At 43.7% G+C, this 25,128-nt stretch overlaps 1 protein-coding gene and 1 long non-coding RNA gene across 4 annotated transcripts in view; one reads left to right on the top strand and one right to left on the bottom strand.

The window, feature by feature from the left end:
* Window positions 1-847: 847 nt before the first annotated feature.
* Window positions 848-16,052, bottom strand: LOC144113769 (uncharacterized). Of its 2 annotated transcripts, XR_013310855.1 has the most exons (4): window positions 15,838-16,052; window positions 5,972-6,093; window positions 5,590-5,770; window positions 848-1,943 (listed from the first exon to the last, which is right to left on the bottom strand). It is a non-coding gene; the product is annotated as an uncharacterized LOC144113769 (long non-coding RNA). The 2 variants fall into 2 exon arrangements; XR_013310854.1 differs by lacking the exon at window positions 15,838-16,052 and having other exon boundaries at window positions 5,972-6,330.
* A 369-nt stretch (window positions 16,053-16,421) lies between these two features.
* The window catches only part of LOC144113768 (methylthioribose-1-phosphate isomerase-like), a 30,478-nt gene continuing 21,771 nt past the window's right edge, over window positions 16,422-25,128 (top strand). Inside the window, exon 1 of one of the 2 annotated variants that reach the window (XM_077647078.1) lies at window positions 16,422-16,580. The gene's annotated coding sequence lies outside the window, so the exon portion shown is untranslated. The remainder of the gene's footprint in view (window positions 16,581-25,128) is intronic. The other variant, XM_077647079.1, reaches the window with a different exon arrangement.

Below are 25,128 nucleotides of genomic sequence, written 5' to 3'. Positions count from 1 at the left end.
AACCTTACTACTGTGTCGATATTTATTTATGTATGGCACTTGCTATTGGAATGAGGTCCTTGACATGCGCATGACCAGTCACAATTTCAGGTCACTTTGTACACTAACTTTGTGCTTCTGTTAAGGTTCGTTGAAGTGCTGTTAAAAGAACTGGGATCAGGCCTTGGGACCAGCTTAACGGGAACCACTGGAATTTACAGAAGCACAATGCATCCTTCGACTGGGGCCATTTGATTTTGCAATTTAATGGTTATTTTAATGTTGGATAGTTTGTAGTGCAGCTCTTGCTCTCTTATTAATATGAGTGGCAGACACTTTTGACGATTGCTTAAAATCTCAACTTGACAATTCCGAGGTATGGTCATGTTATACATAAAGTGTTTCAAATTTTACTTATAGATATTACAAGTTTTGCGAAAAATTTTATCAGTCTTTGGCATTGGCAAAGCAGCAAAGACTAGTATTAAACTTAGATCAAAATAATTATTTTACCACACATTCTGAAATTGTTCACAATTCGTGCTGAAATTTGGAAGAGATATTAGGATGCCAAGATGTTTTAAACATTACCAATGTCCTTTGACGCCAAACTTGTCATGACTGAATATTGATATTTCGTTTGCTTTAATATAAATTTTTGCCTGTTTTCTTTTTGTTTACAATTCAGTTTTGAACACTACAGTCAGTCTTGTTTTCTGTTTTACAACATTTACTTATTTCCACTTGTGCACTGATGTTCAGCTTTTCATGAGCACTACAATGAGCCCTACATTTCATCACATTAATGATCACATGTTTAAAGACTGTGTTCTCTCATGTCATACTAATATATATTCCAGTTCATTTTTTCAACACACAAGTAACGATTGCAAGCACGTTTTTTTGCCTTCATTGCTGTGATTGTCAATAACATCACCTTAAAGAAAGCTGTAACTGATTTGTTGTGTTAATAATTTGTTCCGTTCACCCATTTCTCTAAATAATGCCCTTGAGCCTTGAGAGTAAATAACTAAGGTGATGAAACGAAATATTTTATTACGTAATATTTTTCAAATTCAAATTGAATTTTCTTCTCTTGCAAGAAGGGAGCAGCCACTAAAAGCTATTGCTCTTAGTGGCTTATTGAGGTGACCAAAAAGGTGATGACGAATGCAATGTATACACCAGAGCACTAAATTAAAAGCATGGGCAAGCCGTCGAGGTGGCTTAGTGGTTATGGTGCTCAGCTGCTTACCTGAAAGACGTAGGTTTGATCCTGTCCCTGTTGGCCCCATTTCAATGAAGATGGAATGCTACAGCCCTTTGTTGTGCGATAAGTCAGTGCATGTTAAACCCCAGGTGATTGAAATCATCCGGAGCCCACCACTACAGCGTCCCTCACACCCTGAGTCACTTTGGGACGATAAAGCCCATAAACCCCACCAATGATAAGCATGGGCTCGGTCAACTTTGACATAAACTGCACACATATACCCAATGCTTGCATATTGAACAGCAGAACAAAAGCAAGTGGTCAACTGTCCTATATACAATACAAAAAAGAAGTAGGTGAACGAGCAGCATTATTTAAAGACATCATACAAAGCAAAAAATCATCCATTTGATTTATGCAGAGGGAGGAAAGTTTGATAAATGGCACCCACCAAGCCAGTAATAGACAAGCACTCCAATATAATCACCAGTAAATATATACAAAATATATTAGGAGGAAAACGATGTTTTAGGCATGTTGTTTTGATACGTTGGACGTAACTGCAATGCAAATATCCACATTCCAATTAAGGAAGACACGCATGGACGGATGCTGCAGCAGCCGCAGGTGTGTGTGTGAGAGAAAGAGAAACAGCTTTATTATGACATCGCACGAAGCGCCATGGACATCCTGTGCCAGGGTCACCAAAGCCAACTGTTCAATATCAGCTTGTCTGAGGCTGTGGGTAATGCTGTAATTGAAAGGCAACGGGGCAGGAGGAAAGCGAACGTTCCAGGTTAGCACAGGGATTGGTGCTAATGGGGCATGCAGGGAAGACTCTGAGATGGTAGACAAAACAATGGCCAGGGGTGATAGGTGTATCTTAAAAAGGATGCACTGAAGAATACGAAGTTGGGGGGGAAGTGGGAGGTTTGTCCGGAACAGGAAGGCTACAAAAGAGATCCTCTCATGTTGCCACAACATGATTATTTTGTGTCGGCTTTATGTGAACCCGGGTGCTTGTGCTGCAGTTGCATCTGAAGTATTTTAGAAGCCCTTCTTAGACATAACATTGTTTTAATGTATATAAGGCATTGTATTATTATTGTTACTGTTATTATTAATTGAAAAAACAAAACCCGCAAAGATGTCACAGATTAGCCCCTTCACGGAAGAGGTAGGGTGTCACCTTGCACTGATAGTTTGCTGCATGATCCTGCATAAAAAGCTGATAATTTCATTCGATGTTTCAGTCTTGCAGCGGGAATGGGATTAACTCAACACAACAACATCTGCACACTAAAAAACCTTTACCTGCTTTAACGTATATTCTGAGGCTCTGGAAAGGAAATCTGGCCAGGTTAGATTCTGATATTTTTGATTGATGAGTTTCAGGAAAATGCTGTAATATGATCTGTAAAGCTTCTATGTGGGTCACTATTCAAGGGAACGCAAAAGAATGCATTGAGAGCAACTGATAAATTTACCTGTTATTGAGTCCATCACAAATACTCGAAAAAATTCCTATTTGAATGCATGACAAAATTTTTTAACATTCTCTGTTTTTTCGAATCGTCAACATGGCTATATTACAGGAAGGGGGATTGCATTAATTGTTGGCAAATTTGCAGATGAGCTGTATTCGTTATTTGAGAAATTGTTTAACCGCGCTTTCTTTCTCAATGTTCAGAAAATCATTGATGCGGTGGGCTATGAGATTTTACCAAGCAAACTGTATTCACTTTGCTTTTGAGGTCCCTTTTTCACTATCCTTAAGAATTTTTTGCATGATCATTTATTGTTAGATTAAATCACCAAACTGAACCTGATGATAAACTGTCAATATATACAGAGGCTGGTAAACCACTGGATTCTATTTCACCATTTGTATTCTTTAAAAAAAATTAATAACTAATGGTTTCAGCTCGATACCTTAAGGTGCTTGGTATTCCAGTGCATGGAAAGCAAAGTATTGCTCACAGATCAAGCACACTTCGAGACAGCAATGCATTAGTCGCAGGAGAACGTAAATTATGTGATTAAATGGTTTTCTGACTGTAATTTCAGTTAACACACAAGGAAATGATCTGTTTCAGGAAGGCTTATAGATACATTGGTACTTTTACTTAGCCATGGTTCTTTCTCCTGCAGCTGTATACCTATAGAACATGTGAACCGAATCAAATATCGTCTCATATTCTTTGATATTATAGTAGTAGTTTATTATGACGTGACCACTTAATTTATGTTTGTATCACATTACGGAAGATTCCATGGTTGCTCTGGACACACTTTTGTGCTGGACACACTTTTATTGTGTTTTCTTGGATAAATAAAGAATTTGAATTAATGTGAAGTCTGTGGCTAGTATCAATGAAAAAAAAAGCAAAAATTCAGACATAGCCCTCTTAGATAAGGTATTATAATATTTGTTTCATGTCCATGTTGATATTGCCATGTGGACAATATAGCTTGAAGAATGTTTGAAATGTGTTTTTAATAGCCACCTTATGTCATCAATTGCTCACATTTTCCTGTTTCTAGGTCTTACATTTTTTCCTTTGTCTTTTTACAAACAGTTACTCGTCAGCACTTTTAGAAATCAAACTTTTAAAAAAAATCTAATTCTCATTGAAAGTTGCTGAACTTCAAAGTTTAGCTAGGCACAGGAAGGCAACACGCTGGCTTATATGTACCCTACAACTTTGATGGGTCACCCAATGAGCTCTTTACTGTGACATCTGTGCACAGCCTGAAAGTGCAACTGAAATTGCTGTATTAATTTTCAACATTTTGCTGCATTACCACTCGCAGTCTTCTGGCAGTGAAAAAGCCGCTGTTGTCTGTGTGCATGTGCGTGTGGAAGGTAAATGAAAGTGCCTTTCCCAGACGGCATCTTCGGAAAGAGCATAGATAAGGTGAGACTGAAGATGTTTAACCACGGCACAATACAAACCATGTCATGTAAAAGCAATTCTACTTGATAGCACACTTCTTGCGAAATCACATTCCCACTGTGACTGCAATGTTTCAAAAATAAAAAATAAACTGTATTTGTTGTGCCCGGGATAATTTTTTCTGGTAGCTTTTGCTTTTTTTGATTCTTCTTTTGCTTCCTGTTGCAGTAATTATATAGTCTGCAGATATATCTACAATTTTCAGACTGGGAGACGAATAGGAAAGAGGTCTGGTACATTGTCGGGCATTCATGCCTTTTCATCAGTGTATAGACAGGACGAGTGAAGTACATTTTATTTTGTTCTGCTCAATAAATGACCTGATTTGAAACTTTGCATGCAAGCATTGTTCTCAACATATTGATTTATGATTGATTTATACTGCAATCTGGGCATTTAAATTCTTCTACAGGAGCTACTGGCACTTTTTGTGCTGTCTGCATCATTTTTGCACTGAGCACAGGCTTATCTGATGTATATTCTTCCATGCTTCACCTTTAATGGGGTACAATGTATGCTTTCATAGATTTCTAGCCTAAGCAGCTTTGATAACAACAAATGTCAAGAGCTTTCAACCTGACATCTTGATAATAAGCAAATTATTTCTTCTTCTATTTAATGAGAAAAGTTCAGCTTTGTAATGCCCAAGTAATCATATGACCTATGTCCCACATTACAGTTTAATCCCTACTGTATCTTTCTGCTTGATAAAAATTCCATATCTTTCATTGAAAATGAAATGGGTCTTATATTGCTACAGCACTTACTTGAAGGAGCTTTAAACCTATTTTTTTCTCTGCGGTCGAGAAGATGTGCTATGAGCTAGTTAAGGTGAAATATGATTTGCCTTCACTGGGTAATTGCCATCTGGATTTACATAATAAATTTAGAATTTGACATAGTTGCAGCTCATATGAACCAAGATCACCCAGTTTCAACCAGAAACCTGTTCGCCACAGTTTTAAACAAAGAATCACAGTTGGTTGCTAATATGTGATGGCACACCTTCTCTTCCAAAGCAGTGTTCCAGCTGGAACTAAGTGAAACTATAATCAAAACTAAGGTGCACCTGAAACATAACGGCAAATAGTTCCAGTTAGCAACTTAATAGAAGCTAAATCCTTCTGTCTTGGACCAACAGTAGGTCAACTTCACAAGCATGGCAGATTTCCAATGGTCTCCAGCTAGAGAAACCACAGGGTTCTATGTGGTCTCAGCTCGGATATGTCAGATTAAACTGCCTGCATTTTCATTTGGTACCAGTCGAAAGCCTGCAGGCATGCATTGCAGCTGTGTTAAGGCTTCTGCTGTAATCTATCTGTGCGAGTTGTTCCCTAGTTTCGATTAGTTCTTCTTTTATAAGGAATAACTCTTAGAAGAGATCTCCTTTGACACCGGCTGAACTTGGAAAAACAGTAACAATGAATGAAGTATATATACTTTAGTGCCCGTGGCGGGAACTGCTAGAGGAGATAGCTGGGTACACATTTGTAGGCGTGGCTGCAAGCCCTTCTGTCTTGCTTGGTGGCTTGGTTGTTTGGAGGATTGGGGTTACGGGTGCAGTATATGTGGTTTCGCCCATTTGGGCACTGTAATGTAGTGCAGCAGCGCCACCTGTACCCTGGAAGAAGAAATAAAGTGAACACAGCCTGCGATGAGGTCCGACAGGGAAAGCAACGGTCAGAAATTCAAACCTGGAAACAATTAACGGCTTCCGCGGCTTCTTCCACTCCCGTGGCGCAATTTGTAGGGTATGAAAAAAGGGCAGTCGGCAGCGACGGGAGGTGGTAGTCCCAGGGCTGCACGGAAGCGTTGGTCTTACCCCTCTTTTCCGGAGCTTGCCGTGGGCCGTCGGAGTCAGCATTGCGGTACTGGTGCCCACCAGAAGCCCTCACTGATCCGATGGTTCCCGGTCGAGGCAGTGTAGATATCCCTTACTCGGACCTGCGGACTTAGCGTTGCGGCACTGGTTGCACACTGGAAGCCCTCGTTACTTCCACGGCCCCCTGATCAGCTCCCCTAATCGTTCACGGCAGCGCCCCACTGCGTTAGTATTTTATACCCCTGCTGTCGGACCCTCAAGCAAGGTGTTGGAATTAATCACCAAACCCCCGGTTCGGATTTCTGAATTCAACGACTCTCCGTCACAACCAAGGCTGTTTCCTTCCTACTCGTGACAGTAAACTCATTGCGCTGAAGCCGCAGCGAGAATCATATTTTGAAAAATCTAAAAACTGATGCGGATATTATAGTCAGCTATAATTAACCTTTCAATAAATAAGGCACATTACTGTAATTGGTAAAAAATTAAATCTTATATATTAGATTACCAGCCTGCTGGTTAAATAACACATGCTAGCTTTATTTTGACGCACTCTTTTAACACAAAAAAATCTATTTAAAAATTGTCACATCTTTGGAGAAACACAGTGTAGACCACCAATTTTTGAGTGATAATAGCATGTAGAGTACCTTCTAGATGATAAATCCGGCTTGGCATATATATATTTTCCAAATGAAAACGCTCACATGCACCTGCTGAATGGCATTTATTTTTTTTTGTTTTGTGCAATACATACCATACTTATTTTCTTCTTCCGTATGACTACTACATATTTCACATAGCAATAAAAAATTGGAGGCTTATCAAGGTTAAGCCCAGTAGATGCGAAGCATGTTAAGCAGCTGCCTCAGTGTGGATGGGGCTAAGTAACGGAGACGTGGTTTTAGGTTAATCGTCGTACTTCATCCTTTGCAGCCCGACAAACACACTCTTATGGTCCGTAAATGCATGACTCTGGGTTTGCACGTCCCTTATTCTGTATTGTCTTTGAGCACTTCTACACAACACCAAATCTAAACTGTTTCCCCACTGAGTCTTCAGCGTCCTTAGCGTTTGGAGGCATCTTGACCGCATACACGCCCGGCGCAAAGACGCTGGCGCGGTTGTGGGCACAGAGACTGACTCGACGGCGTGCGCGCGCCGCTTCAGCCCTGGCGTGACGTCACATATCACGTGATGCAGCGATGGTGGCGCCGCCGCCGCGTCGCGCGCGACGGCGCGAACCGAAGCGTGGAGGCCTCCGCCGGGCGACGTCCGACGGCGCGATATGAGGCCCCATCTGCAGCCGGTGTGACGTCATCACGTGGCGTCACATCATATGTGATCTCACTTCAGGGTCAATGGTGGCCACCGCCGGGAGGCGACCGACGGCGCGATATGAGGCCCCATCTGCAGCCTGTGTGACGTCATCACGTGACGTCATGTCACGTGACCCCACTTCAGGGTCAATGGTGGCCACCGCCGGGCGTCGCGCGAAGGCCCGAAGCCTACGTTAATATGCTTCGCATAAAAACTAGTTCATCTGCAATTGTGAGTGCACATACTGGGATGCATTTCTCTAGTGATTATTTCTCTGTTGCAAGCGGTCAACTTGCATCAGCTCACCCTGTTACCCATTCTCCTGGCAGAAAACCTTAGCTGCAGCCACGGAATCAGCATTCTTGGGCATGTGTGACATCTGTGGTCATATCGTCCAGGTGGGTGATGTACGTGATTTGTGTGCATCTGGGAGAGGATGGCCCTATGGGTCATGTACATTCGGTATCTAAATATACGATTTTTTGGTATGCTACTGTGCTGAATCATATAGATGAAATTTGGTATTCCAAAGATGATTTGATCTCATTAGATATACAGCAAAACATTACTTATTTTATTTAAAGTTCCAGAGACAATATGAAGTTCAATTTTTGGGCTGCATGTACAACCTAAAGTGAGAGTTGAGTGTGCACTCGTGTTCATATATAATTGTTAAATGCGCCAAAGCGTTGAATGCAACAGAACATTGCTGCCGCATTTTTCATGGGACCGCGAAAAGAAAAAAAAAACCAGAACAGCCAGGAAATGCAGTAGCCGAATGTTTAGCGTGAAAAAAATTGTGCAGCGCTGCCTGCAGTTTTTTATTATTGTGACATATGCACCATATGCTTCTCTGGAATTAGCAAGGCTGTGTGATTCTCACGATAGTTCTGTATGTGTGCAACGCTTCAGAAATTTTACGCGCTGTGACGAGTCTCCGTTAGCCTGAGCAGCTGTCTGTGGAAGCTGGGGATTTAGCAGTGAAGAGGGAGCATGTCTAGAGCGTGCGAAGATGCGGTACGCGTGCTTTTCTTCGCTGCTATCGCGGTGGCCGCATTAATCCTATAGAATCATCGCCTATTGGCATCTAGAAATTGTGTATATTAAGGTGCAGGCGACAAGAATAAAGCGGTTGACAGAAACAAAATTTTCGGAGCGAACCCACACAAGCGCATTTCGTACAGCGCTGTTTGTGCCGTCTGCCGCGGCATAGTTTAGTTTTTGTGCTGTCGTTCGATCGCGCTAGCGTCGCAGCAGCGATGTAATTGTGCCAACAGACGCACAAAAAATCGCATGGTCCGTAAGTGTGTTGGCGTTGGCCTGGGTGTTTCCTTCCAGAAGTCGTCGAACCCAGCGGCGAACAAGCGCCTATATAGAGTACGGGCGTCGCCATTACTTGCGCATCGAACGAATTCCGGGACGGTGTAAACATACCGTCGTGAGATGACTTTCTCGACGTACGACAAGAGAATTATGCAACAATTGCATTATGTAACAAATATAGGCGGTCGAGTTTCTGTTTAGAAGAGTAAGTACGTTGACAGGCTGGTTGGTATTGCATGGTGAAGGTACAGCGCTATAAGTACGAAACAGGATCGAGACAAACATGGAAGAACAAACACGGGCGCTGACTGTCAACTGAATCTTTATTTCGGAGCACAAACATATGGTGGCAGTAAGGGGTGCGGAACATTGAGACATGCGCGGTCACAGGGAAAACTGGATAGTCACGTCAAATGATAAAATTAATAAAAACCTGAAGCTGGGAATGACAGATGGGTGAAGGCGATAAAACCGATAAAAGCTGCACGGCGTAGAGGGCCGTCATGCAAACTGAGAAGGACCAGATGAAGGATTAAACAGGATGCGAAAGTATGGCACAAAAGGGCGTTTTGAGTGTTTAAAACTGATGAAAACGATAGTAAAAGAACGATAAAAATGTTGCGGTGTAGAGGGCCAAACACATAAAAAGGGAAACACATTCAACAAATGTGAAGCTTAAAGGTAGCCAAAAGGGTAAAAAGTCTGTTAAAACAAAAACAAAACAAAACGAGAAAGGTTAAAACGCAGAAATACGAAGCTAGAGATCAAGCCACCGCTCAAAACGCATGGCCAGCTGCCCTTTAGGGGTATCAATTCTTTCTTAGATAGACGAAGTGCGAATTAACACAGGAGTCCTTGGCACTGTCATTTCAATGGCTTCAATTATCTCCCTGGATAAACGATCTCGTCCTTTGTCGATAATCGCGCATCCATCGTACAGCTGGGGTGCAGGTGTCGCTTTTGCATTTCGTGCAGTGTTTGGCAAGGTTCCCGGAGATAGCAATACTGCTCATGTTATTTTCGTGTTCTTGCAGCCTGATATTTATGCATGTCCCCGTTTGACCGATGTATTTCTTTCCGCAAGACAGGGGGACTGAATATATGACACCTGGCTGTGGCGCAAGAAACGTGAGGATTAGTTTCAGCCTGTCTTGCGGAAAGAAATACATCGGTCAAACGGGGACATGCATAAATATCAGGCTGCAAGAACACAAAAATAACATGAGCAGTATTGCTATCTCCGGGAACCTTGCCAAACACTGCACGAAATGCAAAAGCGACACCTGCACCCCAGCTGTACGATGGATGCGCGATTATCGACAAAGGACGAGATCGTTTATCTAGGGAGATATAGGGGCTTCATTCTGTGGCATCTGGATTATCTGGCTCATTGAAAAAAAAAAAAGCTTATAGCACCGGGAAAAACGCAGCAACCGCGAACGTGACAGCGGGGTTCTACTGGATGCTTGTTTTGCAAAGGGAAAAATCAATCCTCCCTTTTTTCCATTGCGAGGGCTAGAAGCGCCAGCTGCTGAATTCCATGTCGTATCGATATCACCGTTTCGCTATGCCGCAGCAAGCACCATGATCAGTGCGTTTAGTGGTAAAACCCTTTATTCCTCAAACACACGCTCACACAGTGAACTCTCGTTGTTTCGTGCTCGCTTTTGTAGCTTATAAGCTGAGTTGCTTTTGTGGGCTCATTACTGGGAGGTTATATATGACCGCCTTGACCGAGTAGTTTTTTTATGGTTTATGGGGTTTTAACGTCCCAAAACGACTCAGGCTATGAGGGACGCCTTTGATCGAATAGTGCTCAGTTGGTTGCGTCTGTACGCGGAGGCCGCTAACTATTCTTTAACTACAACGTTCATGAATAGTCTGTAAAGCTATATTAGCGTGCTCATTACCAAGCCAGCGCCTCCTCTAGGTAGATGCCTGCCGTGCGCGCGAAAAACCTGCTGCCCTTACCTTCCCTTTTTTTTTTCTCCTTTCCACTTGATGTAGTAGCTAGCGATTCTTGTGGCGGCCGCTTGCAACATATGCGCGCATGCGCACATCACTGCGCGGTCGCGGCGCGCCCGCGCCGTAGCAGACGACGTCTCTGCGCCAGACGGCGCCTTCCACGCGTTTTCGACTGTTTAAACAAACGATAACAAAAGCACGCAGAGCTGGAAGTAAAAAGCCGCAAATAAATTTATTTTACTCTCTCATAGGCTACTTAATTCCTCTTTAAATGAAGTTTAACGTGCGACTCGCATCATGCTGCGTAAGCGACACTCGAGGGCGACGCAAGTCTGTCAAAATAAAATATTTCCCGAGGGCGTCTTGTTACGTTACTTGTGAACGCTAACTACATTAACTGCAACAACTGCGGTACGTGCAAAAAACTAAAATTTCATTGCAAGTGACCAGAACACAATTACTTCGCTCAAATACAATTGAACAGACGGGTCGCGCCGCGCTTGCCGAGCAGCTAGAGCAGCGCCGCCGGTGCCGGCTACTAGCTGGTACTATAGTGCCTAGAAATATGGACCTCCTGCATGTTTGTAAACAAACGAGGTGGCGCTGCAGTCGCTAGCGAGCTCGTGGTAGGCAAAAGGTCGGGGAGTGGCGTCGCGTATAGGTTCAAGAAGAACAGCGCGAAAAGACAAGGACCACAGGAGATACACAAAGACAAGCGCTGACTTTCAACTAAAGATTTATTGCTCGGAACGTAGTAATAAATACATCAGGCTCTAAGCAACAAAAAGAACACATAGGAGTGATACACACTTGTCCACGCACACAAAAAATACCAAACAGATACAGCAGCATTACTTCCTTGCAGATAGAAATTCTAATTCTTTCTTTGACAAAGATAAGGAGGGACTACTGATACATGCGTCATGCCAAACGCACAAACCGGAATGTCCTTTCCGTGTAATCGTCTCTGAGAACGGCGCGTGGCAAAAATGTGTAGCAGTGTTTCTTAAGAAGATTTTAAATTCATTGACCTTAGACGATCCCTTTCTGGTGAAAAAATCACAGGACGTAATTCGGGTTTTAGAAACCCATAAGAACAAAGGCCTCATAGCTTGCTCGTTTGATGTAAAAGACCTTTATTATTCACTGCCGCATGATGAGCTGTTTTTATGTATCGAAGAATGCATCGAAAAACACGACGTTGTTGCCTTCCAAAATGAGGCAGGCATCTCAGTCTCAGGGTTCTTAGAACTGCTTGAAGTGTATTTAAATTCAACATTTGCAATCTGGGATGGTGTTCTTTACCTGCAGAAAAAAGGAGTCTGCATCGGCTCATGCATAGCGCCCGTACTTAGTGATCTGTTGCTCGCACAAAAGGACAGAAGGCTCCAACGACAATTAGAAGGGTCAAAAGCCTTGCGCTGTTTTCGGTTTGTTGACGATTTCCTTGTTCTGTTGGACACCGATGTCCACAATTTTGAACCAGTCAAGCAAGAGATTCAAGATATTTTTGTCCAGTACCTTCATCCATTTACGTTGACTTCCGAAGTTCCTGAAAATAATACGATTACATTTCTTGATCTTAGACTCAGCTTTACGCCGAATCATACCTGCTGGTCGTTTGAACCGCGAAGCAACAAGCCTCTACTTCCATTCGCATCGTCGCATTCCAAGCTAGTTAAACGTTCCGTGGCTAAGTCATGCTATTACAACGCTCTAAATAAATCTTGCATTCATGCTCAACAAGACAGTTTCAACCAGCAAACTGATCGCCTTGTAAAGGCAGGATATCCCAAGCAACTGCTCGTGTCCGTTTCTGAATCGATGCTCGCAAGTTTAAGCAAAAACAACAAGAATGATCTGACAGAGTCTGCCAAGGAAAAAGAAAAAACAACAGTTGTTCCTTACATTCATAAATTTTCCCATAAGCTAAAGAAGATAGGCAACCGAGCTCAAGTAAGCGTTGTTTTTTCGGCTCCTGAAAAGCCTGGGAAATTGTGTAAACGAGTTAATGATGAATTCACGCCAAAAAAGTGTTCCATAAAGCATGAAAATAAGTTTGTTGCATGCCAAGAAGGTGTCATTTATTCTATTCCACTTTCGTGCGGGAAACAGTATGTTGGCCAGACGGGCAGATGTGTGAACGAGCGCCTAAGAGAACATAATATCACTGTTTATAATACCGTTAAAGGGCACCTCGGCATCCACTGCCGAGACTGCGAAAGCAAAACGTGCCAACCATTCTTCCAACAAACAAAAGTGTTAAGTAGACACCCCAATACGCTGACTCGAGAAATCATTGAAGCTGCTGAAATCGCCCGGCTAAATGACGCATGTATCAGTAGTCCCTCCTTATCTTTGTCAAAGAAAGAATTAGAATTTCTATCTGCAAGGAAGTAATGCTGCTGTATCTGTTTGGTATTTTTTGTGTGCGTGGACAAGTGTGTATCACTCCTATGTGTTCTTTTTGTTGCTTAGAGCCTGATGTATTTATTACCACGTTCCGAGCAATAAATCTTTAGTTGAAAGTCAGCGCTTGTCTTTGTGTATCTCCTGTGGTCCTTGTCTTTTCGCGCTGTTCTTCTTGAACATGGCATACCAACTCGCCCAAGCATCAGTCCTAACGCGTATAGGTGTTGAGCGCGGGTTTTCAAGGCTTGTAGGCGCGTTTCCAGTTTCTGCGAATCATAGCAATGGTCGATGCTTCCAACTTGGTAATTCGTTGAAGTACACGAGCTCGCGTTGGCCACGTGCGGCGGCGAAAGGCGGACGCAGCCACGGCCGCCTCGATCACGCGCGCGCGGCGGGGCTGCGGGGCTTCTCCCCGCGCGCGCCGATCCAGGTGGCCGTGACGCAGCCAACGTAGCTCTCTGGTTCATTTTGCAGTGAGCGAGGCGAGCGGTGAGGTGTTTCGTCCGAAGCCGAAAACAAACTTGGATAATAACGGGTGCTCTACCTACTGCTGTGTTTACCCAATGTCATAACAGCTATAAAAACACTGCAGTCAAGGTACCGAATATATTTAAACGCTTTTCTTGGACATCGTGCATGCTAGCTCATGCACAGAGGGTATGCTGGAAATGAGTGCACTGTGGAATTAAATTCATGAGAGTGAACTGGGAAAGGGTTTACATTGACTGGGGTGTTTCGAACGTGACATCATTGGCAGGAGCTGCTTTATGTCTTTATGTAGAGCGAAGGAATGCGTTCAGTCAGTTACAGGAAATGGTCTACGGTGAAGTTCTTGGAGCTAGCATCTGAAGTTTAAGTCTTCGTTTGTTATGCTCATCTGTGGTTCAGCGTGTCAATTTTGTTTCTAGTTTTTTTTTTCGTGCGTGTGTGTATGCAGTGGGAGCGACGTCGTACTTCTGAGAGTGCTTATGTCGTTTTTCACATTGTTTCACCTAAGCTTTTGTGTATTGATTTGCATCATTTTATTTCCTTCAGTGGTTTAAAATTTTGTATCTTTATTTGTTGCATTTATGAGATCTCAAATCCTGTTCTAGACGAATAAAAAGAAATAGAGAGTGGTTCAAATTTCTCTCTCTATATATTTTTTTGGATTTCACAACATCACTAAACCCTTAATTTCGGGAATTAATCTTTTGATTTTAATTATGTTTATAGTCCCAATGCAACGAAGACTATAAGGGGCGCCATAGTAGGAGGTTCCAGATAATTGCAACCACTTGGAGTTCTTTAACGGGCACTGACATCACGCAGTACGCGGGCCTCTATAATTTTGCCTTCACCGAAATGCGACCGCCGCAACCAGGATCGAACACGAGTCATTTGGGTCAGCAGCTGAGCTCCATAACCACTGAGCCACCGCGGCGGCCTTTCTATAGTTAAGTATTTACCAAAACAGAAATACGACCAAAATAATTCATGTAATTGGTGTCTTCATGAAATTCCTGAAATTAAAGTCCTGTGGAAGATACTTAGCAAGAAACACATCGTCTTTTTGTATGCTTAGAGCTATGCTTCTCTGAGAGGAATACACAAAGTAAAGAAGTGTCGATCCTGCAGGATGTAGAGCACTATCATCTGATATATATGTGTAGTAAGTTTGCGTTTTTCGCATTTCTAGCCGACCATTCACATAGTCGATGTCACAGTGGATGTAAATTACATAGCTGATTTCATTATTTGGGTCAGAGCCTTGTTTCTCAAACTGTAATAATAATAATTGGTTTTGGGGGAAAGGAAATGGCGCAGTATCTGTCTCATATATCGTTGGACACCTGAACAGTGCGCCGTAAGGGAAGGGTAAAGGAGGGAGTCAAAGAAGAAAGGAAGAGAGAGGTGCCGTAGTGGAGGGCTCCGGAATAATTTCGACCACCTGGGGATCTTTAACGTGCACTTACATCGCACAGCACACGGGCGCCTTAGAGCGTTTTTCCTCCATAAAAACGCAGCCGCCGCGGTCGTGTTCGAACCCGGGAACTCCGGATCAGTAGTCGAGCGCCCTAACCACTGAGCCACCGCGGCGGGGCCCTCTCTCAAACTGTAAAGGTACTTCATTAATCTCAATAAGCTCAACTGCGCTGCCAGATATTGCAGTGCCGTCGGGACTGCAACACAATCATGGTTGCTCGGAATCGGTGATCAGCCCAACCTGAAAGCAATTGAAACGAAATGCAGCAGTGGTGGCGTCAAGGCTTTCAATGCGTTGAAATCCGCAGAGAAGAAGGCGTTGCCTTAGAATGGCATCGCGGCCAGTGCGCGTCTGCTATGCGGCCGGGCTGGCGCGAACGCATCAGGCATGGAGGAAGGCGCAGGGCCACCACGGCCAGTCTCGAGGGCGCGCGCGCTCTCCCTTTCGAGAGACCCGCCGTGACTGAGCGACTGAGCGTCCGGTTAACGCGGCGAGTGCCACGAGGCGGCGCTGGCGATGTGGTCGCTGCTGGCGCCACCATACCAGCGCACGGAGCCCTAGAATACTTATCTAGTGGCGCGAACGGAGGCGCGCGGCAGCGTAGCGGCTGAGGCAAAACGCCTCTCCTCGCCGCAAGGGGCGCTACTGCGCCTTTTACTAAGTGCCGAATCGGCAACGGCATGGAATCAGGAGGCAAGGAGACGGGTCCAGGAAAAAGAGAATCGCCAATGGCTGCAGGCGCTCGCGGAAAAACTGACACTGGCTGTGTACCGCGAGTGCAAAAACAGCATCGGACCCGAAAAGATTTTTGACAACGGCCTGGGTAGCGCATTGCTGTTTGAGGCCCGTGCCGGAGCGCTGCGAACACTGATGTACTTACCGCCGTCGTTTCGATGCAACACCAGAAGCACAGGCAGCAATATGCCGAGCGTGCGGCGACGCGGAGGAGACCATCGAGCACCTGGTGATGTCGTGCCAGAGACTCCATCCGATGCCGACAGAGGGCACCACATTCCCACAGGCGCTCGCGTTTCACGGTCCTGCAGTGGACGACGAAGGAGACAGCTCCAAGGCCAAGAGCGAGGGTGTGCTGCGAACCAAGCGTCAACTCTTTGGTGGAGCACTGTGTCTTAAGAGCACGGAACCGCAGAGTCGGAAGTGAACGAAGTCGATGAGCGAACCCCCCCCCCCCCCCCCCCCCCCTCCTGACTTTAGACTTTGGGTGTTTTTTTCTTCTTTTTCCTTTTTTGTGCGTTTTATTTTTCTTTCTCTCCCTGTGCGCTTCCATCTTCTTGTTTTTTTTTGGTTTTGTTTTTGGTCCGGGTGCCCAACCTAGTGGTGCGCACCCGTTACAAAGGGCAAGGCCTCAAGTATCTGTCTGTCTGCCTATCTATCTATCTATCTATCTATCTATCTATCTATCTATCTATCTATCTATCTATCTATCTATCTATCTATCTATCTATCTATCTATCTATCTATCTATCTACTTATCTATCTAGCTATCTATCTATCTATCTATCTATCAATGACCAAGCGTGTGGTTGTGCGCCGCTGTTTTCTGCGTAGAAGTTTGGGAAGTGCAGTCGACAGGGTCGGTCTTGAGGAAGGGTTTCAAAGCAGGTCAGTGAAGTAAGGTTTGTGGTGCTGCATGTGGTACTTGAGTCCATTCCTTACTCTTCTACACTGGTATACATGCTTGTTAGCAAGATAGCACAAGTCCACAAGTACAGAAAGCATTTCTCGTAGTACAGTACAGAAGAATCTCTCTCGTCTGGTCGGTATCTTTTCGCGCTCATAATATATGCAGCGCGGGTACGCTAAGTTGCTTTTGTGGGCTCATTACTGGGAGGTTATATATGACCTCCTTGACTGAGTAGTGCTCAGTTGGTTGCGTCTGTACGCGGAGGCCACTAACTATTATTTAGCTACAACTTTCATGAATAGTCTGTAAAGCTATATTAGCGTGCTCATTGCCAAGCGTGCGGTTGTGCGCCGCTGTCGTCTGTCTAGAATTCTGGGAAGTGCAGACAACAGACTATAGGGTTGGCCTTGAGGAAGGGTTAATTTCAAAGCAGAGCAGTGCAAGTGAGGTGTGTGGTGCTGCTCGTGGTACTTGAGTCCATTCCTTACTCTTCTACACTGGTATACATGCTTGTTAACAAGAGAGCAAAAGTCCACAAGTACAGAAAGCCGGCTCGGTTGGTGGTAATTCATGACCAAGGAATACACGAAGAACAAGATCAATGCATGATTACATATGCCAATATTTCTACTTACCATGAGTACGTTACTGCATCTGTTCCTCTTATCAGTGTGTTTTCTGCCTTTCAAATGAGTACCGCATAGTGTAATTCAAGGGTCCCGAGCGATCATCGTGGTTTTGACCATTTTTGATCACCCTTCCTGGAATTAATGTGCTTTTGAACATAGAGTTGGTTAAAGAGTTCCATTGGCTGGCTCTATTGCATATGAGGGTGTATCTGTGACGCCACTGTCAAAAAGTAAGGCGAAATGGTGAGCTGGTTGTGATGCATGGTTATACAGTTTTTATCTTGCCTGCAATAGCGCTCATGCTGAAGGTACTGATGTCATGTCAGTGCACACTGAACGCGTTTAATGAACGTATTTAATGAAGGCATTTACTGGACGAGCTTAATTTAGAGCACCATGGGTGCTCTAAATTAAACTGAAGCCCTCTGCTGTTGTGCCTCTCGTGGCTTGCATGCAGCTTTGAAATGTTCAAACCAAACTTGCCACCACCTTAGATTTCAGGGCTTCAATGCTGAAACTTAGTATGGGGCAGTCACTTTAGGTCCAAATTGTTTAAAGTGGAGATAGACAATCTGATGTTCATGATTTTCCAGCATGATAGAGGCAAGAAAATTAACAGAAGTCACTATCCCCTTGCACTCACAGAGTCTGGCCCAAGCTTGCAGGTTCGGTGTCAGTCAGAGCGACCGCATTTCAGTGAAGACTAAATACAGAAATTCCCGCGGGCTGAGCGATGTCAGTGCACATTAAAGAACCTCGAGTGGTCTAAATTAATCCAGAGCCCTCCTCTCTGGCATCCCTCACAGCCCATGTGCCACTGTGATACATTAAACCTCCCAATTTACAAATTTACTCACAGAGTCGCGGGAAAATTATTTCGCTATTTATTACTACAGGGTATATAGAGACAAGATGCGTAGACAGAGCAGTAAGGGCAAGCGACAACAAATTCAGTGGCCATTGCTTATTTAATTTTTGCAAATACTGCTGGTCACAGAATGACCCAACAAAAGTGCCAACGATACACATACAATGCTTTCAGATTCCTTGCTAAAAATATAAATAGGAGGAGAGTGCGCAAGGCAAGAGAGGTGAACGTAATAACGCACCTTCAGATATGCACCAGCTGATTAGCAGTCCAAAGAGGCACAAAGAAGCTCGTGGAAAACCCAGAGATAGCATTATGAGACTTGCTTCTAGTTTTTGCTTAGGAAATGAAAGAAAAATATGAATACCAAAAAGTACACCATGCGTACATGAGAAAACGGTTAGAAGTGTACCATCTAAAACAAGTAAAAATAACTACGCAACTATTAAAAAATGTTGGAAAGTTTTTTTTCTATATTACGTGCTCTGGCAAATTAATGCTGCAGTAAAAAAAAATACAAATAGGCTTTTTTAAAATTGTGTTAATATCCGCATAGTACCTGCATACATAGAGGCTACATAAAGGCATTCCAAAGCATCTGTCTGAGTCAATAAAGTTTTATTGGGGTATGTATCGGAAGTCGGCCAACAGCTCTTCTGGGCAGGGGCAGGGTTACCAACTTCCTAACACAACAAGTTGTGACAGCGGCGGAGTGGGGGGGGGGGGGGGGGACGTGACGCATGCTTAAAAAGAAAAACCAGACTATGAAATTCATTTACGTATGCTGTTTTAAGCAATATCTTGCTGTCTGCTTGGCTGTTTACATTTATTTGTTTTGTACATTGCCTTTATGTGTACCAGTTGTTCATTCCTGTGGCCCTTTTAATCGTACTTTGCTTGACTGCTTCATGCTTTTGAAAAATTGCCTGCTTGAGGCTCCACCCACCCCCATTCTTCATCCTGTTGTTAAGTGCACGAGATTAGCTTGACTTGCATTTATGCCATAACAAATCCCATGCGTATCCGTCCATAAGCTTTTTGTACTAGGGAAATACCTTTTCCATAGCAAGCGTTGCTGTTTGATGTCTGCATTATGTACATATGCAGTTCGGTATGAGTGCTTGGTAGTCTGGGCAGTTTCAGCAGCAGCAAACACTGCAAACCTGCAGAAAGCACTCAATTGACATTCCTCTGTAATAGCTTAACAGTACAAAATAAACTCAAGCTTCCAGAGTGCATTAAGCGTCCTCTAGTGAGAATGACTCGTAATGTTCATGAGCATTCACTTTCTCCCATTTTTGCCAAAACTAACAGTTCTAAATAGTTTTTTCCCTAGAACAGTGCAAGATTGGAATTTGTTACCAACATCTGTTTTATCCTCACAAAATTTTACTGATACTTTACAATGTCTATCTACCTGCTAATTGTGTTTTTATGCATGTTTTGTATGCGTTTGCTGCTAATATTGTATATATTTATTCTTTTTTATTGTATAACAATGTGAATTCCTTCCTGCTTGGGCCAAGCATTGGCCTGCAGTATTTTAAATGAATAAATAAATAAATGCTTGTGCCGACAAGTACAGGTTGGGACTTAAAGCACCATACGGAAGTCGGGACAGACATGCTGTAGAGTGATATCCAAGTAAGACAGGAGGAGGTCAGTGCCCACACCAACGAGGTATCGTGGGTGGGATAAAATGCTGATTGCAAAGTAAAATAAAGTGGCTTATAAAAAGTCAGTGATTATATAAAACATTTTTCAACGCTGAAATGGGTTGGGTTGAGGAGGGTTTGAAGGGAAGAGGAAAGTCGAGACATTTGGCAACCTTATAAATAGTGGGTTGGTCGCTGCCCTTTCCACAAACCTGTTATTCTTGTTGGGGGAGTGAGTTTTGGACTTAGCTGGGGCAATGCATGATAAGTGCTGAGCAGCTTGAAACTGAGGAGTGCTAAAAAAAGAAGGAATGAGGAGTAATGACATGCTTGTATGTTTCCAGTCATAAAATTGAGCCATGTAGTTGTTTGCATTTTACGCCACCCAGTTCTGTGTGCTTGAGAACTGTAAACACGAGATTATGGTTCTGCCATTGTCGTGGCCATCGTCATCAGTCTCACCCCCATGGTGGTCTTCAATTACCCGTCATGTCATATCTGCAGCTGCCTCTATCTCGGCAAATTTCGTTACGTCGATCATCCTTCCACCTGATCTTCTGATGTCAACCTTGCTTTCCTTCCCTTGGTAATCACTCGTCCACTTGGTATCAGTAGCATCATTGTTGTGGTGTAGATGAGCAAACATTGTTTGCAGGCGTCTTGTTTTCTCCAGTCACCCTTTTCTATACTCCTTTCCGATCGTTCACTATACTATTTTCTCTCACATGTTTTCTGTCTCCTCCTCTACTTGTTTTTTCTTCTCTCCTGGTGGCTAATGGTTAACCTTATGTGAGGCAGCCAACCTTGGTTGCTCCATATTTGGTTGTGTTGGCATATGGCTGGTATAAGAACACTTATTCCATGCTGCGTTGCTTAGTGTGGCCAGATAATGGGTGGCTGGCATCACTACCAAAGAATTAATATAGGACGACTTTTTCTCAGTGTGGCACATCTTCAGAGGTGCTTTTATACTTAAGCTAAGCTAGTCTGCTTTCCATTGTCTTTTTATCATGAGAAAGTGTATGATACAGCTTGGCACTATGGTATCCTGAGAGTCCAGTTGTCCTACGGCATAGGTGGGAATACGTTAAATGTTTCGTGAAGTTATCTGTCTCACTGGGCATTTCCATGCTCTGTTTTTGTGTGAGAGAACAGCATCCCCCCGTGGGTGCCCTACTCAACTCTAGATTTTTTATCTTAATGATGTGTTCCTCGCGTGACGTCATACTGGTCACGTATACGTGGATAATTTTCAGGTCAGGGTTCAGTCTTGTGGTTTAGCTACATGTGAAAGACAAGTGTCAATTGGACTGCTTGCAAAATGGGCTGATGAAAATGGTTTTCAATTTAATGCTGCAAAGACAGCCTGCATACTTTTCTCATGGAAACAAGGCATTGTACTTTGGCCTTCTTTTGAGAGGCAAGAATCAGTGGTAAAGAGCGAACAAAAATTCTCGGGTGTTGTTTTATACAAGGAGCTTATTTTTTTATCGCACATCAAATGCGTAAAGGAAGAATCACAGGGACACCTGATTCCAATGCCCGTTGGCAATAAGACAGCTTTAGAAGCTGTTGATGCCTTTACTGGGAGTGATGTCACTTTTGGTCTGGTGATGTCACTTCTCTCCAGCCAGTGGGGATGATACGGTCCGGTGACATTGCCTCCCTCCTGCAAATCAGGGAATTTAGCTCCGACGACACATTTTTTTCTCGATGAGCTTGCATTAAAATGAACCATGAACATTTTAAAAACCCTGTTGCACTCCTCCTGGGGCACTGCTACAGAATGCTTGCTGAAACTCCAACGTGTCAAGAATAGGCTATGCATGTGGTCTGGCTTATCATGTGGGCCTTTGTTTGTCTACTGGCACCTTCAGAACTAGTTCAATTCAGAGCTCATAGGTTCCACTGTGGAGTTCAGCCAAGCAGCGAACATACCCATCAGTGATGGGTATCTCATCATCGAGGCTGTATGCCAGCAAGTTATCTTGCCAATAGCCTTATTTTCTCATCGACTGGAGTACACTAGCAGATGAAATTAATTTGCCCCTTTACATATGACTGCTTATAACAAGCTGCATGAACGACACACTAGCTCTGTGGTTAACACAACCTGTTGAATGTGAAAAGTCGTCTCTGACTATTCGCAAGAGGAACACCCCACTGCAGGCTATTCAATAACACTTTTTGTCCGTTCTGTGAAAATGCAGTTGTGAAGAGTCATAATTTGATGGGTCAAAGTGCACAGACTTTGTTACACATGTAATTGTTTTAAAGTGTTTTCCGCTAGCAAATCATGAACGAGGACAGAGCTATCTCCGCTGCTAGCCCCGCTGCAGTTGCCAAGTGGATGAGCATCCGCCTCGCATGCGGGAGGTGCGGGGTTCGATCCCCAGTGCCGCCAGGTACCCACCGGTGACATAGTGCGTACAAGCTTACCCCTGGCCTGGTGCTTGGCTCACCAGGGGTGAAGTGCTTGGTAAAACGGTCTTTGACCCCACCTTGAGTAATCGGAGATACGTTGTGCCATGACGCTCTTTGGCCATAGATGTCCTTGCGCCACAAAAATCCATCACCATCATCTCATCTGCTGAAGCACTCGCAGCTCTCATGACTTTAAAATAGATGGTAGAAAACAGAGTAACTAAATCTGTTGTATATATGAACTCGTTTAGTGTCGCTCAGTTTTTTTAGTGCATACAGAAATTTGAATGTCACTTTCAATGCATAGTCGCAGCATATCACAGAATCTTTAAACAGGGGTCGCCTGATAACATTCTGTTGGGTCTTCATAGCCACTGTTGATTTTTATGGACATAAAGAATCTGACAAGGTAGCATCATCTGCATCCGAAGATAGGGGACTTATACATGTTAGCCAAATTCCCTGCCAACAGCACAAGCACTGCGGCCGCGGCAGTCGAATTTCTATGGAGGCGAAATTCTAGAGGCCCGTGTGCTGTGCGATGTCAGTGCACGTTGAGAATCCCAGGTGGTCGAAATTTCCGGAGCCCTTCACTACGGCGTCTCTTATAGCCTGAGTCGCTTTGGGACGTTAAACCCCCATAAACCAAACCAAACTACAAGCACTGCATTAAACATGGAATAACTCAGATCTGTCAAAAACGTGAGGCCTCATGTTGGCTCCTGGAGTGAACGGTTTAAATAATTGCTCTGTTGAAGTGTGCTTGACAGAATTGAGGATAGGCCATATATTCTGGACGCACTCGTCATATCTACTTGTGTCAGAGCCCCACCCTGCATATGATAAGCGTGGATGTAACGACACCATTAAGCATACCCTCTTTGACTGTGGTGGAGATGAGAGTGATTAGAGAGCATCTGAAGTTTGTAAGCAGTGCACTTTGCCCTAAAATTTCTTGCACCTGTTCAATGATTACATTGGCATACCTAAGCACAGCTTAAGAAAGAGCAACATACACATTTTTATGTAATTCGTTTTGCAGGCGTTGTACAACTGCTTTTAACATTTTATCACTGTCACTTATGATTGCATAATTCCCAATGCTTACCATAAAATTCTGCATCATCTTGAGCTCATCCCATGTCAGTTTCTGGTGCTCTTTCGTCTTAGTTGCCTTTGCGCTAATAAACTCCATCAACCTTCATCGTCATCGTTTTTTATGAGGCACCATATAGTTCCAGAATACTGCAATGAAATGGTCTGCGATGTGGCATTTTTAGGCATATGCCACTTGTTTTATCTCCTTGCAACTTTTGCCAGTGTACAGTTGGGGAGACACATGTAGACACTGCACTAACCTTTGCACAGTGCAGGGAAAATTTAGATGGGCAGTGCAAGAACACTGGACAGTACGGGAAAAGACGCACATTGAGCATCTTTCTTGTGAATACCTCCAGCAAGCATGGCGCTGCATTAATGACCCACTATAGGAACATGATTAGAGCATGGCACCAAGGCATGAGGGACAGCTGTCAAAACGCTGCAACATATGGAGCTGTTGCTCTTTGCCAAGTGACTGAAGAGACACTAGAGCGGTGTAATATGTTTAGTTGTTTTCTCTCCATTCTTTAAATGTAACCGATTCGCATATTAAGCCCTATATTAACGGCTAAGTTAATAGTCATATATTTAGGAAGTTACAAGGAGTGTTGAGAAATGGCCCACACGAAGCGGTGTCTACAGGCCTCTGCATTTCTGTTTATAACTCTTTGTTTGCTGCATTTTGACAGAGGCGTGTGCAACAAGAGAAACAGTCACAGGGAGTCTAGGCCATACTGTGATGGCCGACGAGGCAAAAGGTGCTTAGTGAATGCCCAATAAGACCTAGCCTCCTAGTACATTGCGCAGTATTTGATTTTGTTAGCGGATCACATGGTTAACAAGCAAACCAAAAGGAAAAGGCATTCATTTTCACAATGCATGGAGACCTGAATCATCACGTCTAGTATGCCTTGCCATATCATCAAATGATTAATTTTCTTCCTTGCTTTGATATTATTTTATGTGTAATGACTCTATGTTGTTTTTATCACACTGTTATTTCTTTTTTCTCGCCACCTGTATGTATATCCTTTCTTTTTCTCTTTTTCATCTGCCCCCACCACCACCACCTACGCCCCGCTGTAATGCCAGATAATGGAGTTGTGGGTATTGTGATAAATAAATAAGTAAGCATTTTCAAAAATTGGCAGTGGCTTAACTTCGCTAACCCTGGAATTCAGCCAAAAACAAAAATGCTTAGCAAGCGTCCGAGGCCTGTCCATGGCAGCTCCGCTACACGCTCCTGATAAATGTGGATTAGTTCAGCTAATCCAGCTGTCTATCCAGCATGTGGAACGAAATTAAAGCAGGTTTTTGCAGTTGGACACCAACACCACAGGTACATGAAGGGGAGGTTCAGGTGTACACTGACCCAGGGAGCCAGTTGTGTACCTTTCCTTATGTGAATGTGAAAATGCAGGCCTCTACAAGTTGTGCCAATTAACAGGGGTGGCTTACTTGTTTTGTTTGGTTTTTGAGGAAAGCAAATGGCACAGTTACTGCCTCACAAATATCTCCGTGGACACCCACATAAGAGAAGGGATAAAGGAGGGATTGAAAGAAGAAAGAAATAAAGAGGAAATTGAAAATTGATTTTTGAGGAAAGGAAATGGCTGCAGCATCTGTCTCACACCTGGGTGGACACCTGAAGTGTGGCTTAAGGAATCCTTGGTTGGGCTGAAGGTGGTTCAAGATTGTTGTGCTGCCTACCCAAAGACTGGTTTACCTAGCATTGTGAAAGTTTTTGTTTCAATAACAAAGGAGTGGAAGAGAGCAATGTTGTGTGTTAGTCACACAGCTCTCCCATACTAGGCAGACCATTCTTCTGATAATTTGGCATATTAGGGAA

Source organism: Amblyomma americanum, chromosome 1 (assembly GCF_052857255.1).
Source record: "Amblyomma americanum isolate KBUSLIRL-KWMA chromosome 1, ASM5285725v1, whole genome shotgun sequence".
Taxonomy (NCBI): Eukaryota; Metazoa; Arthropoda; class Arachnida; order Ixodida; family Ixodidae; genus Amblyomma; species Amblyomma americanum.
Note: the sequence above shows the minus strand (reverse complement) of the source record. Positions and strands in the feature narration are given on the sequence as shown.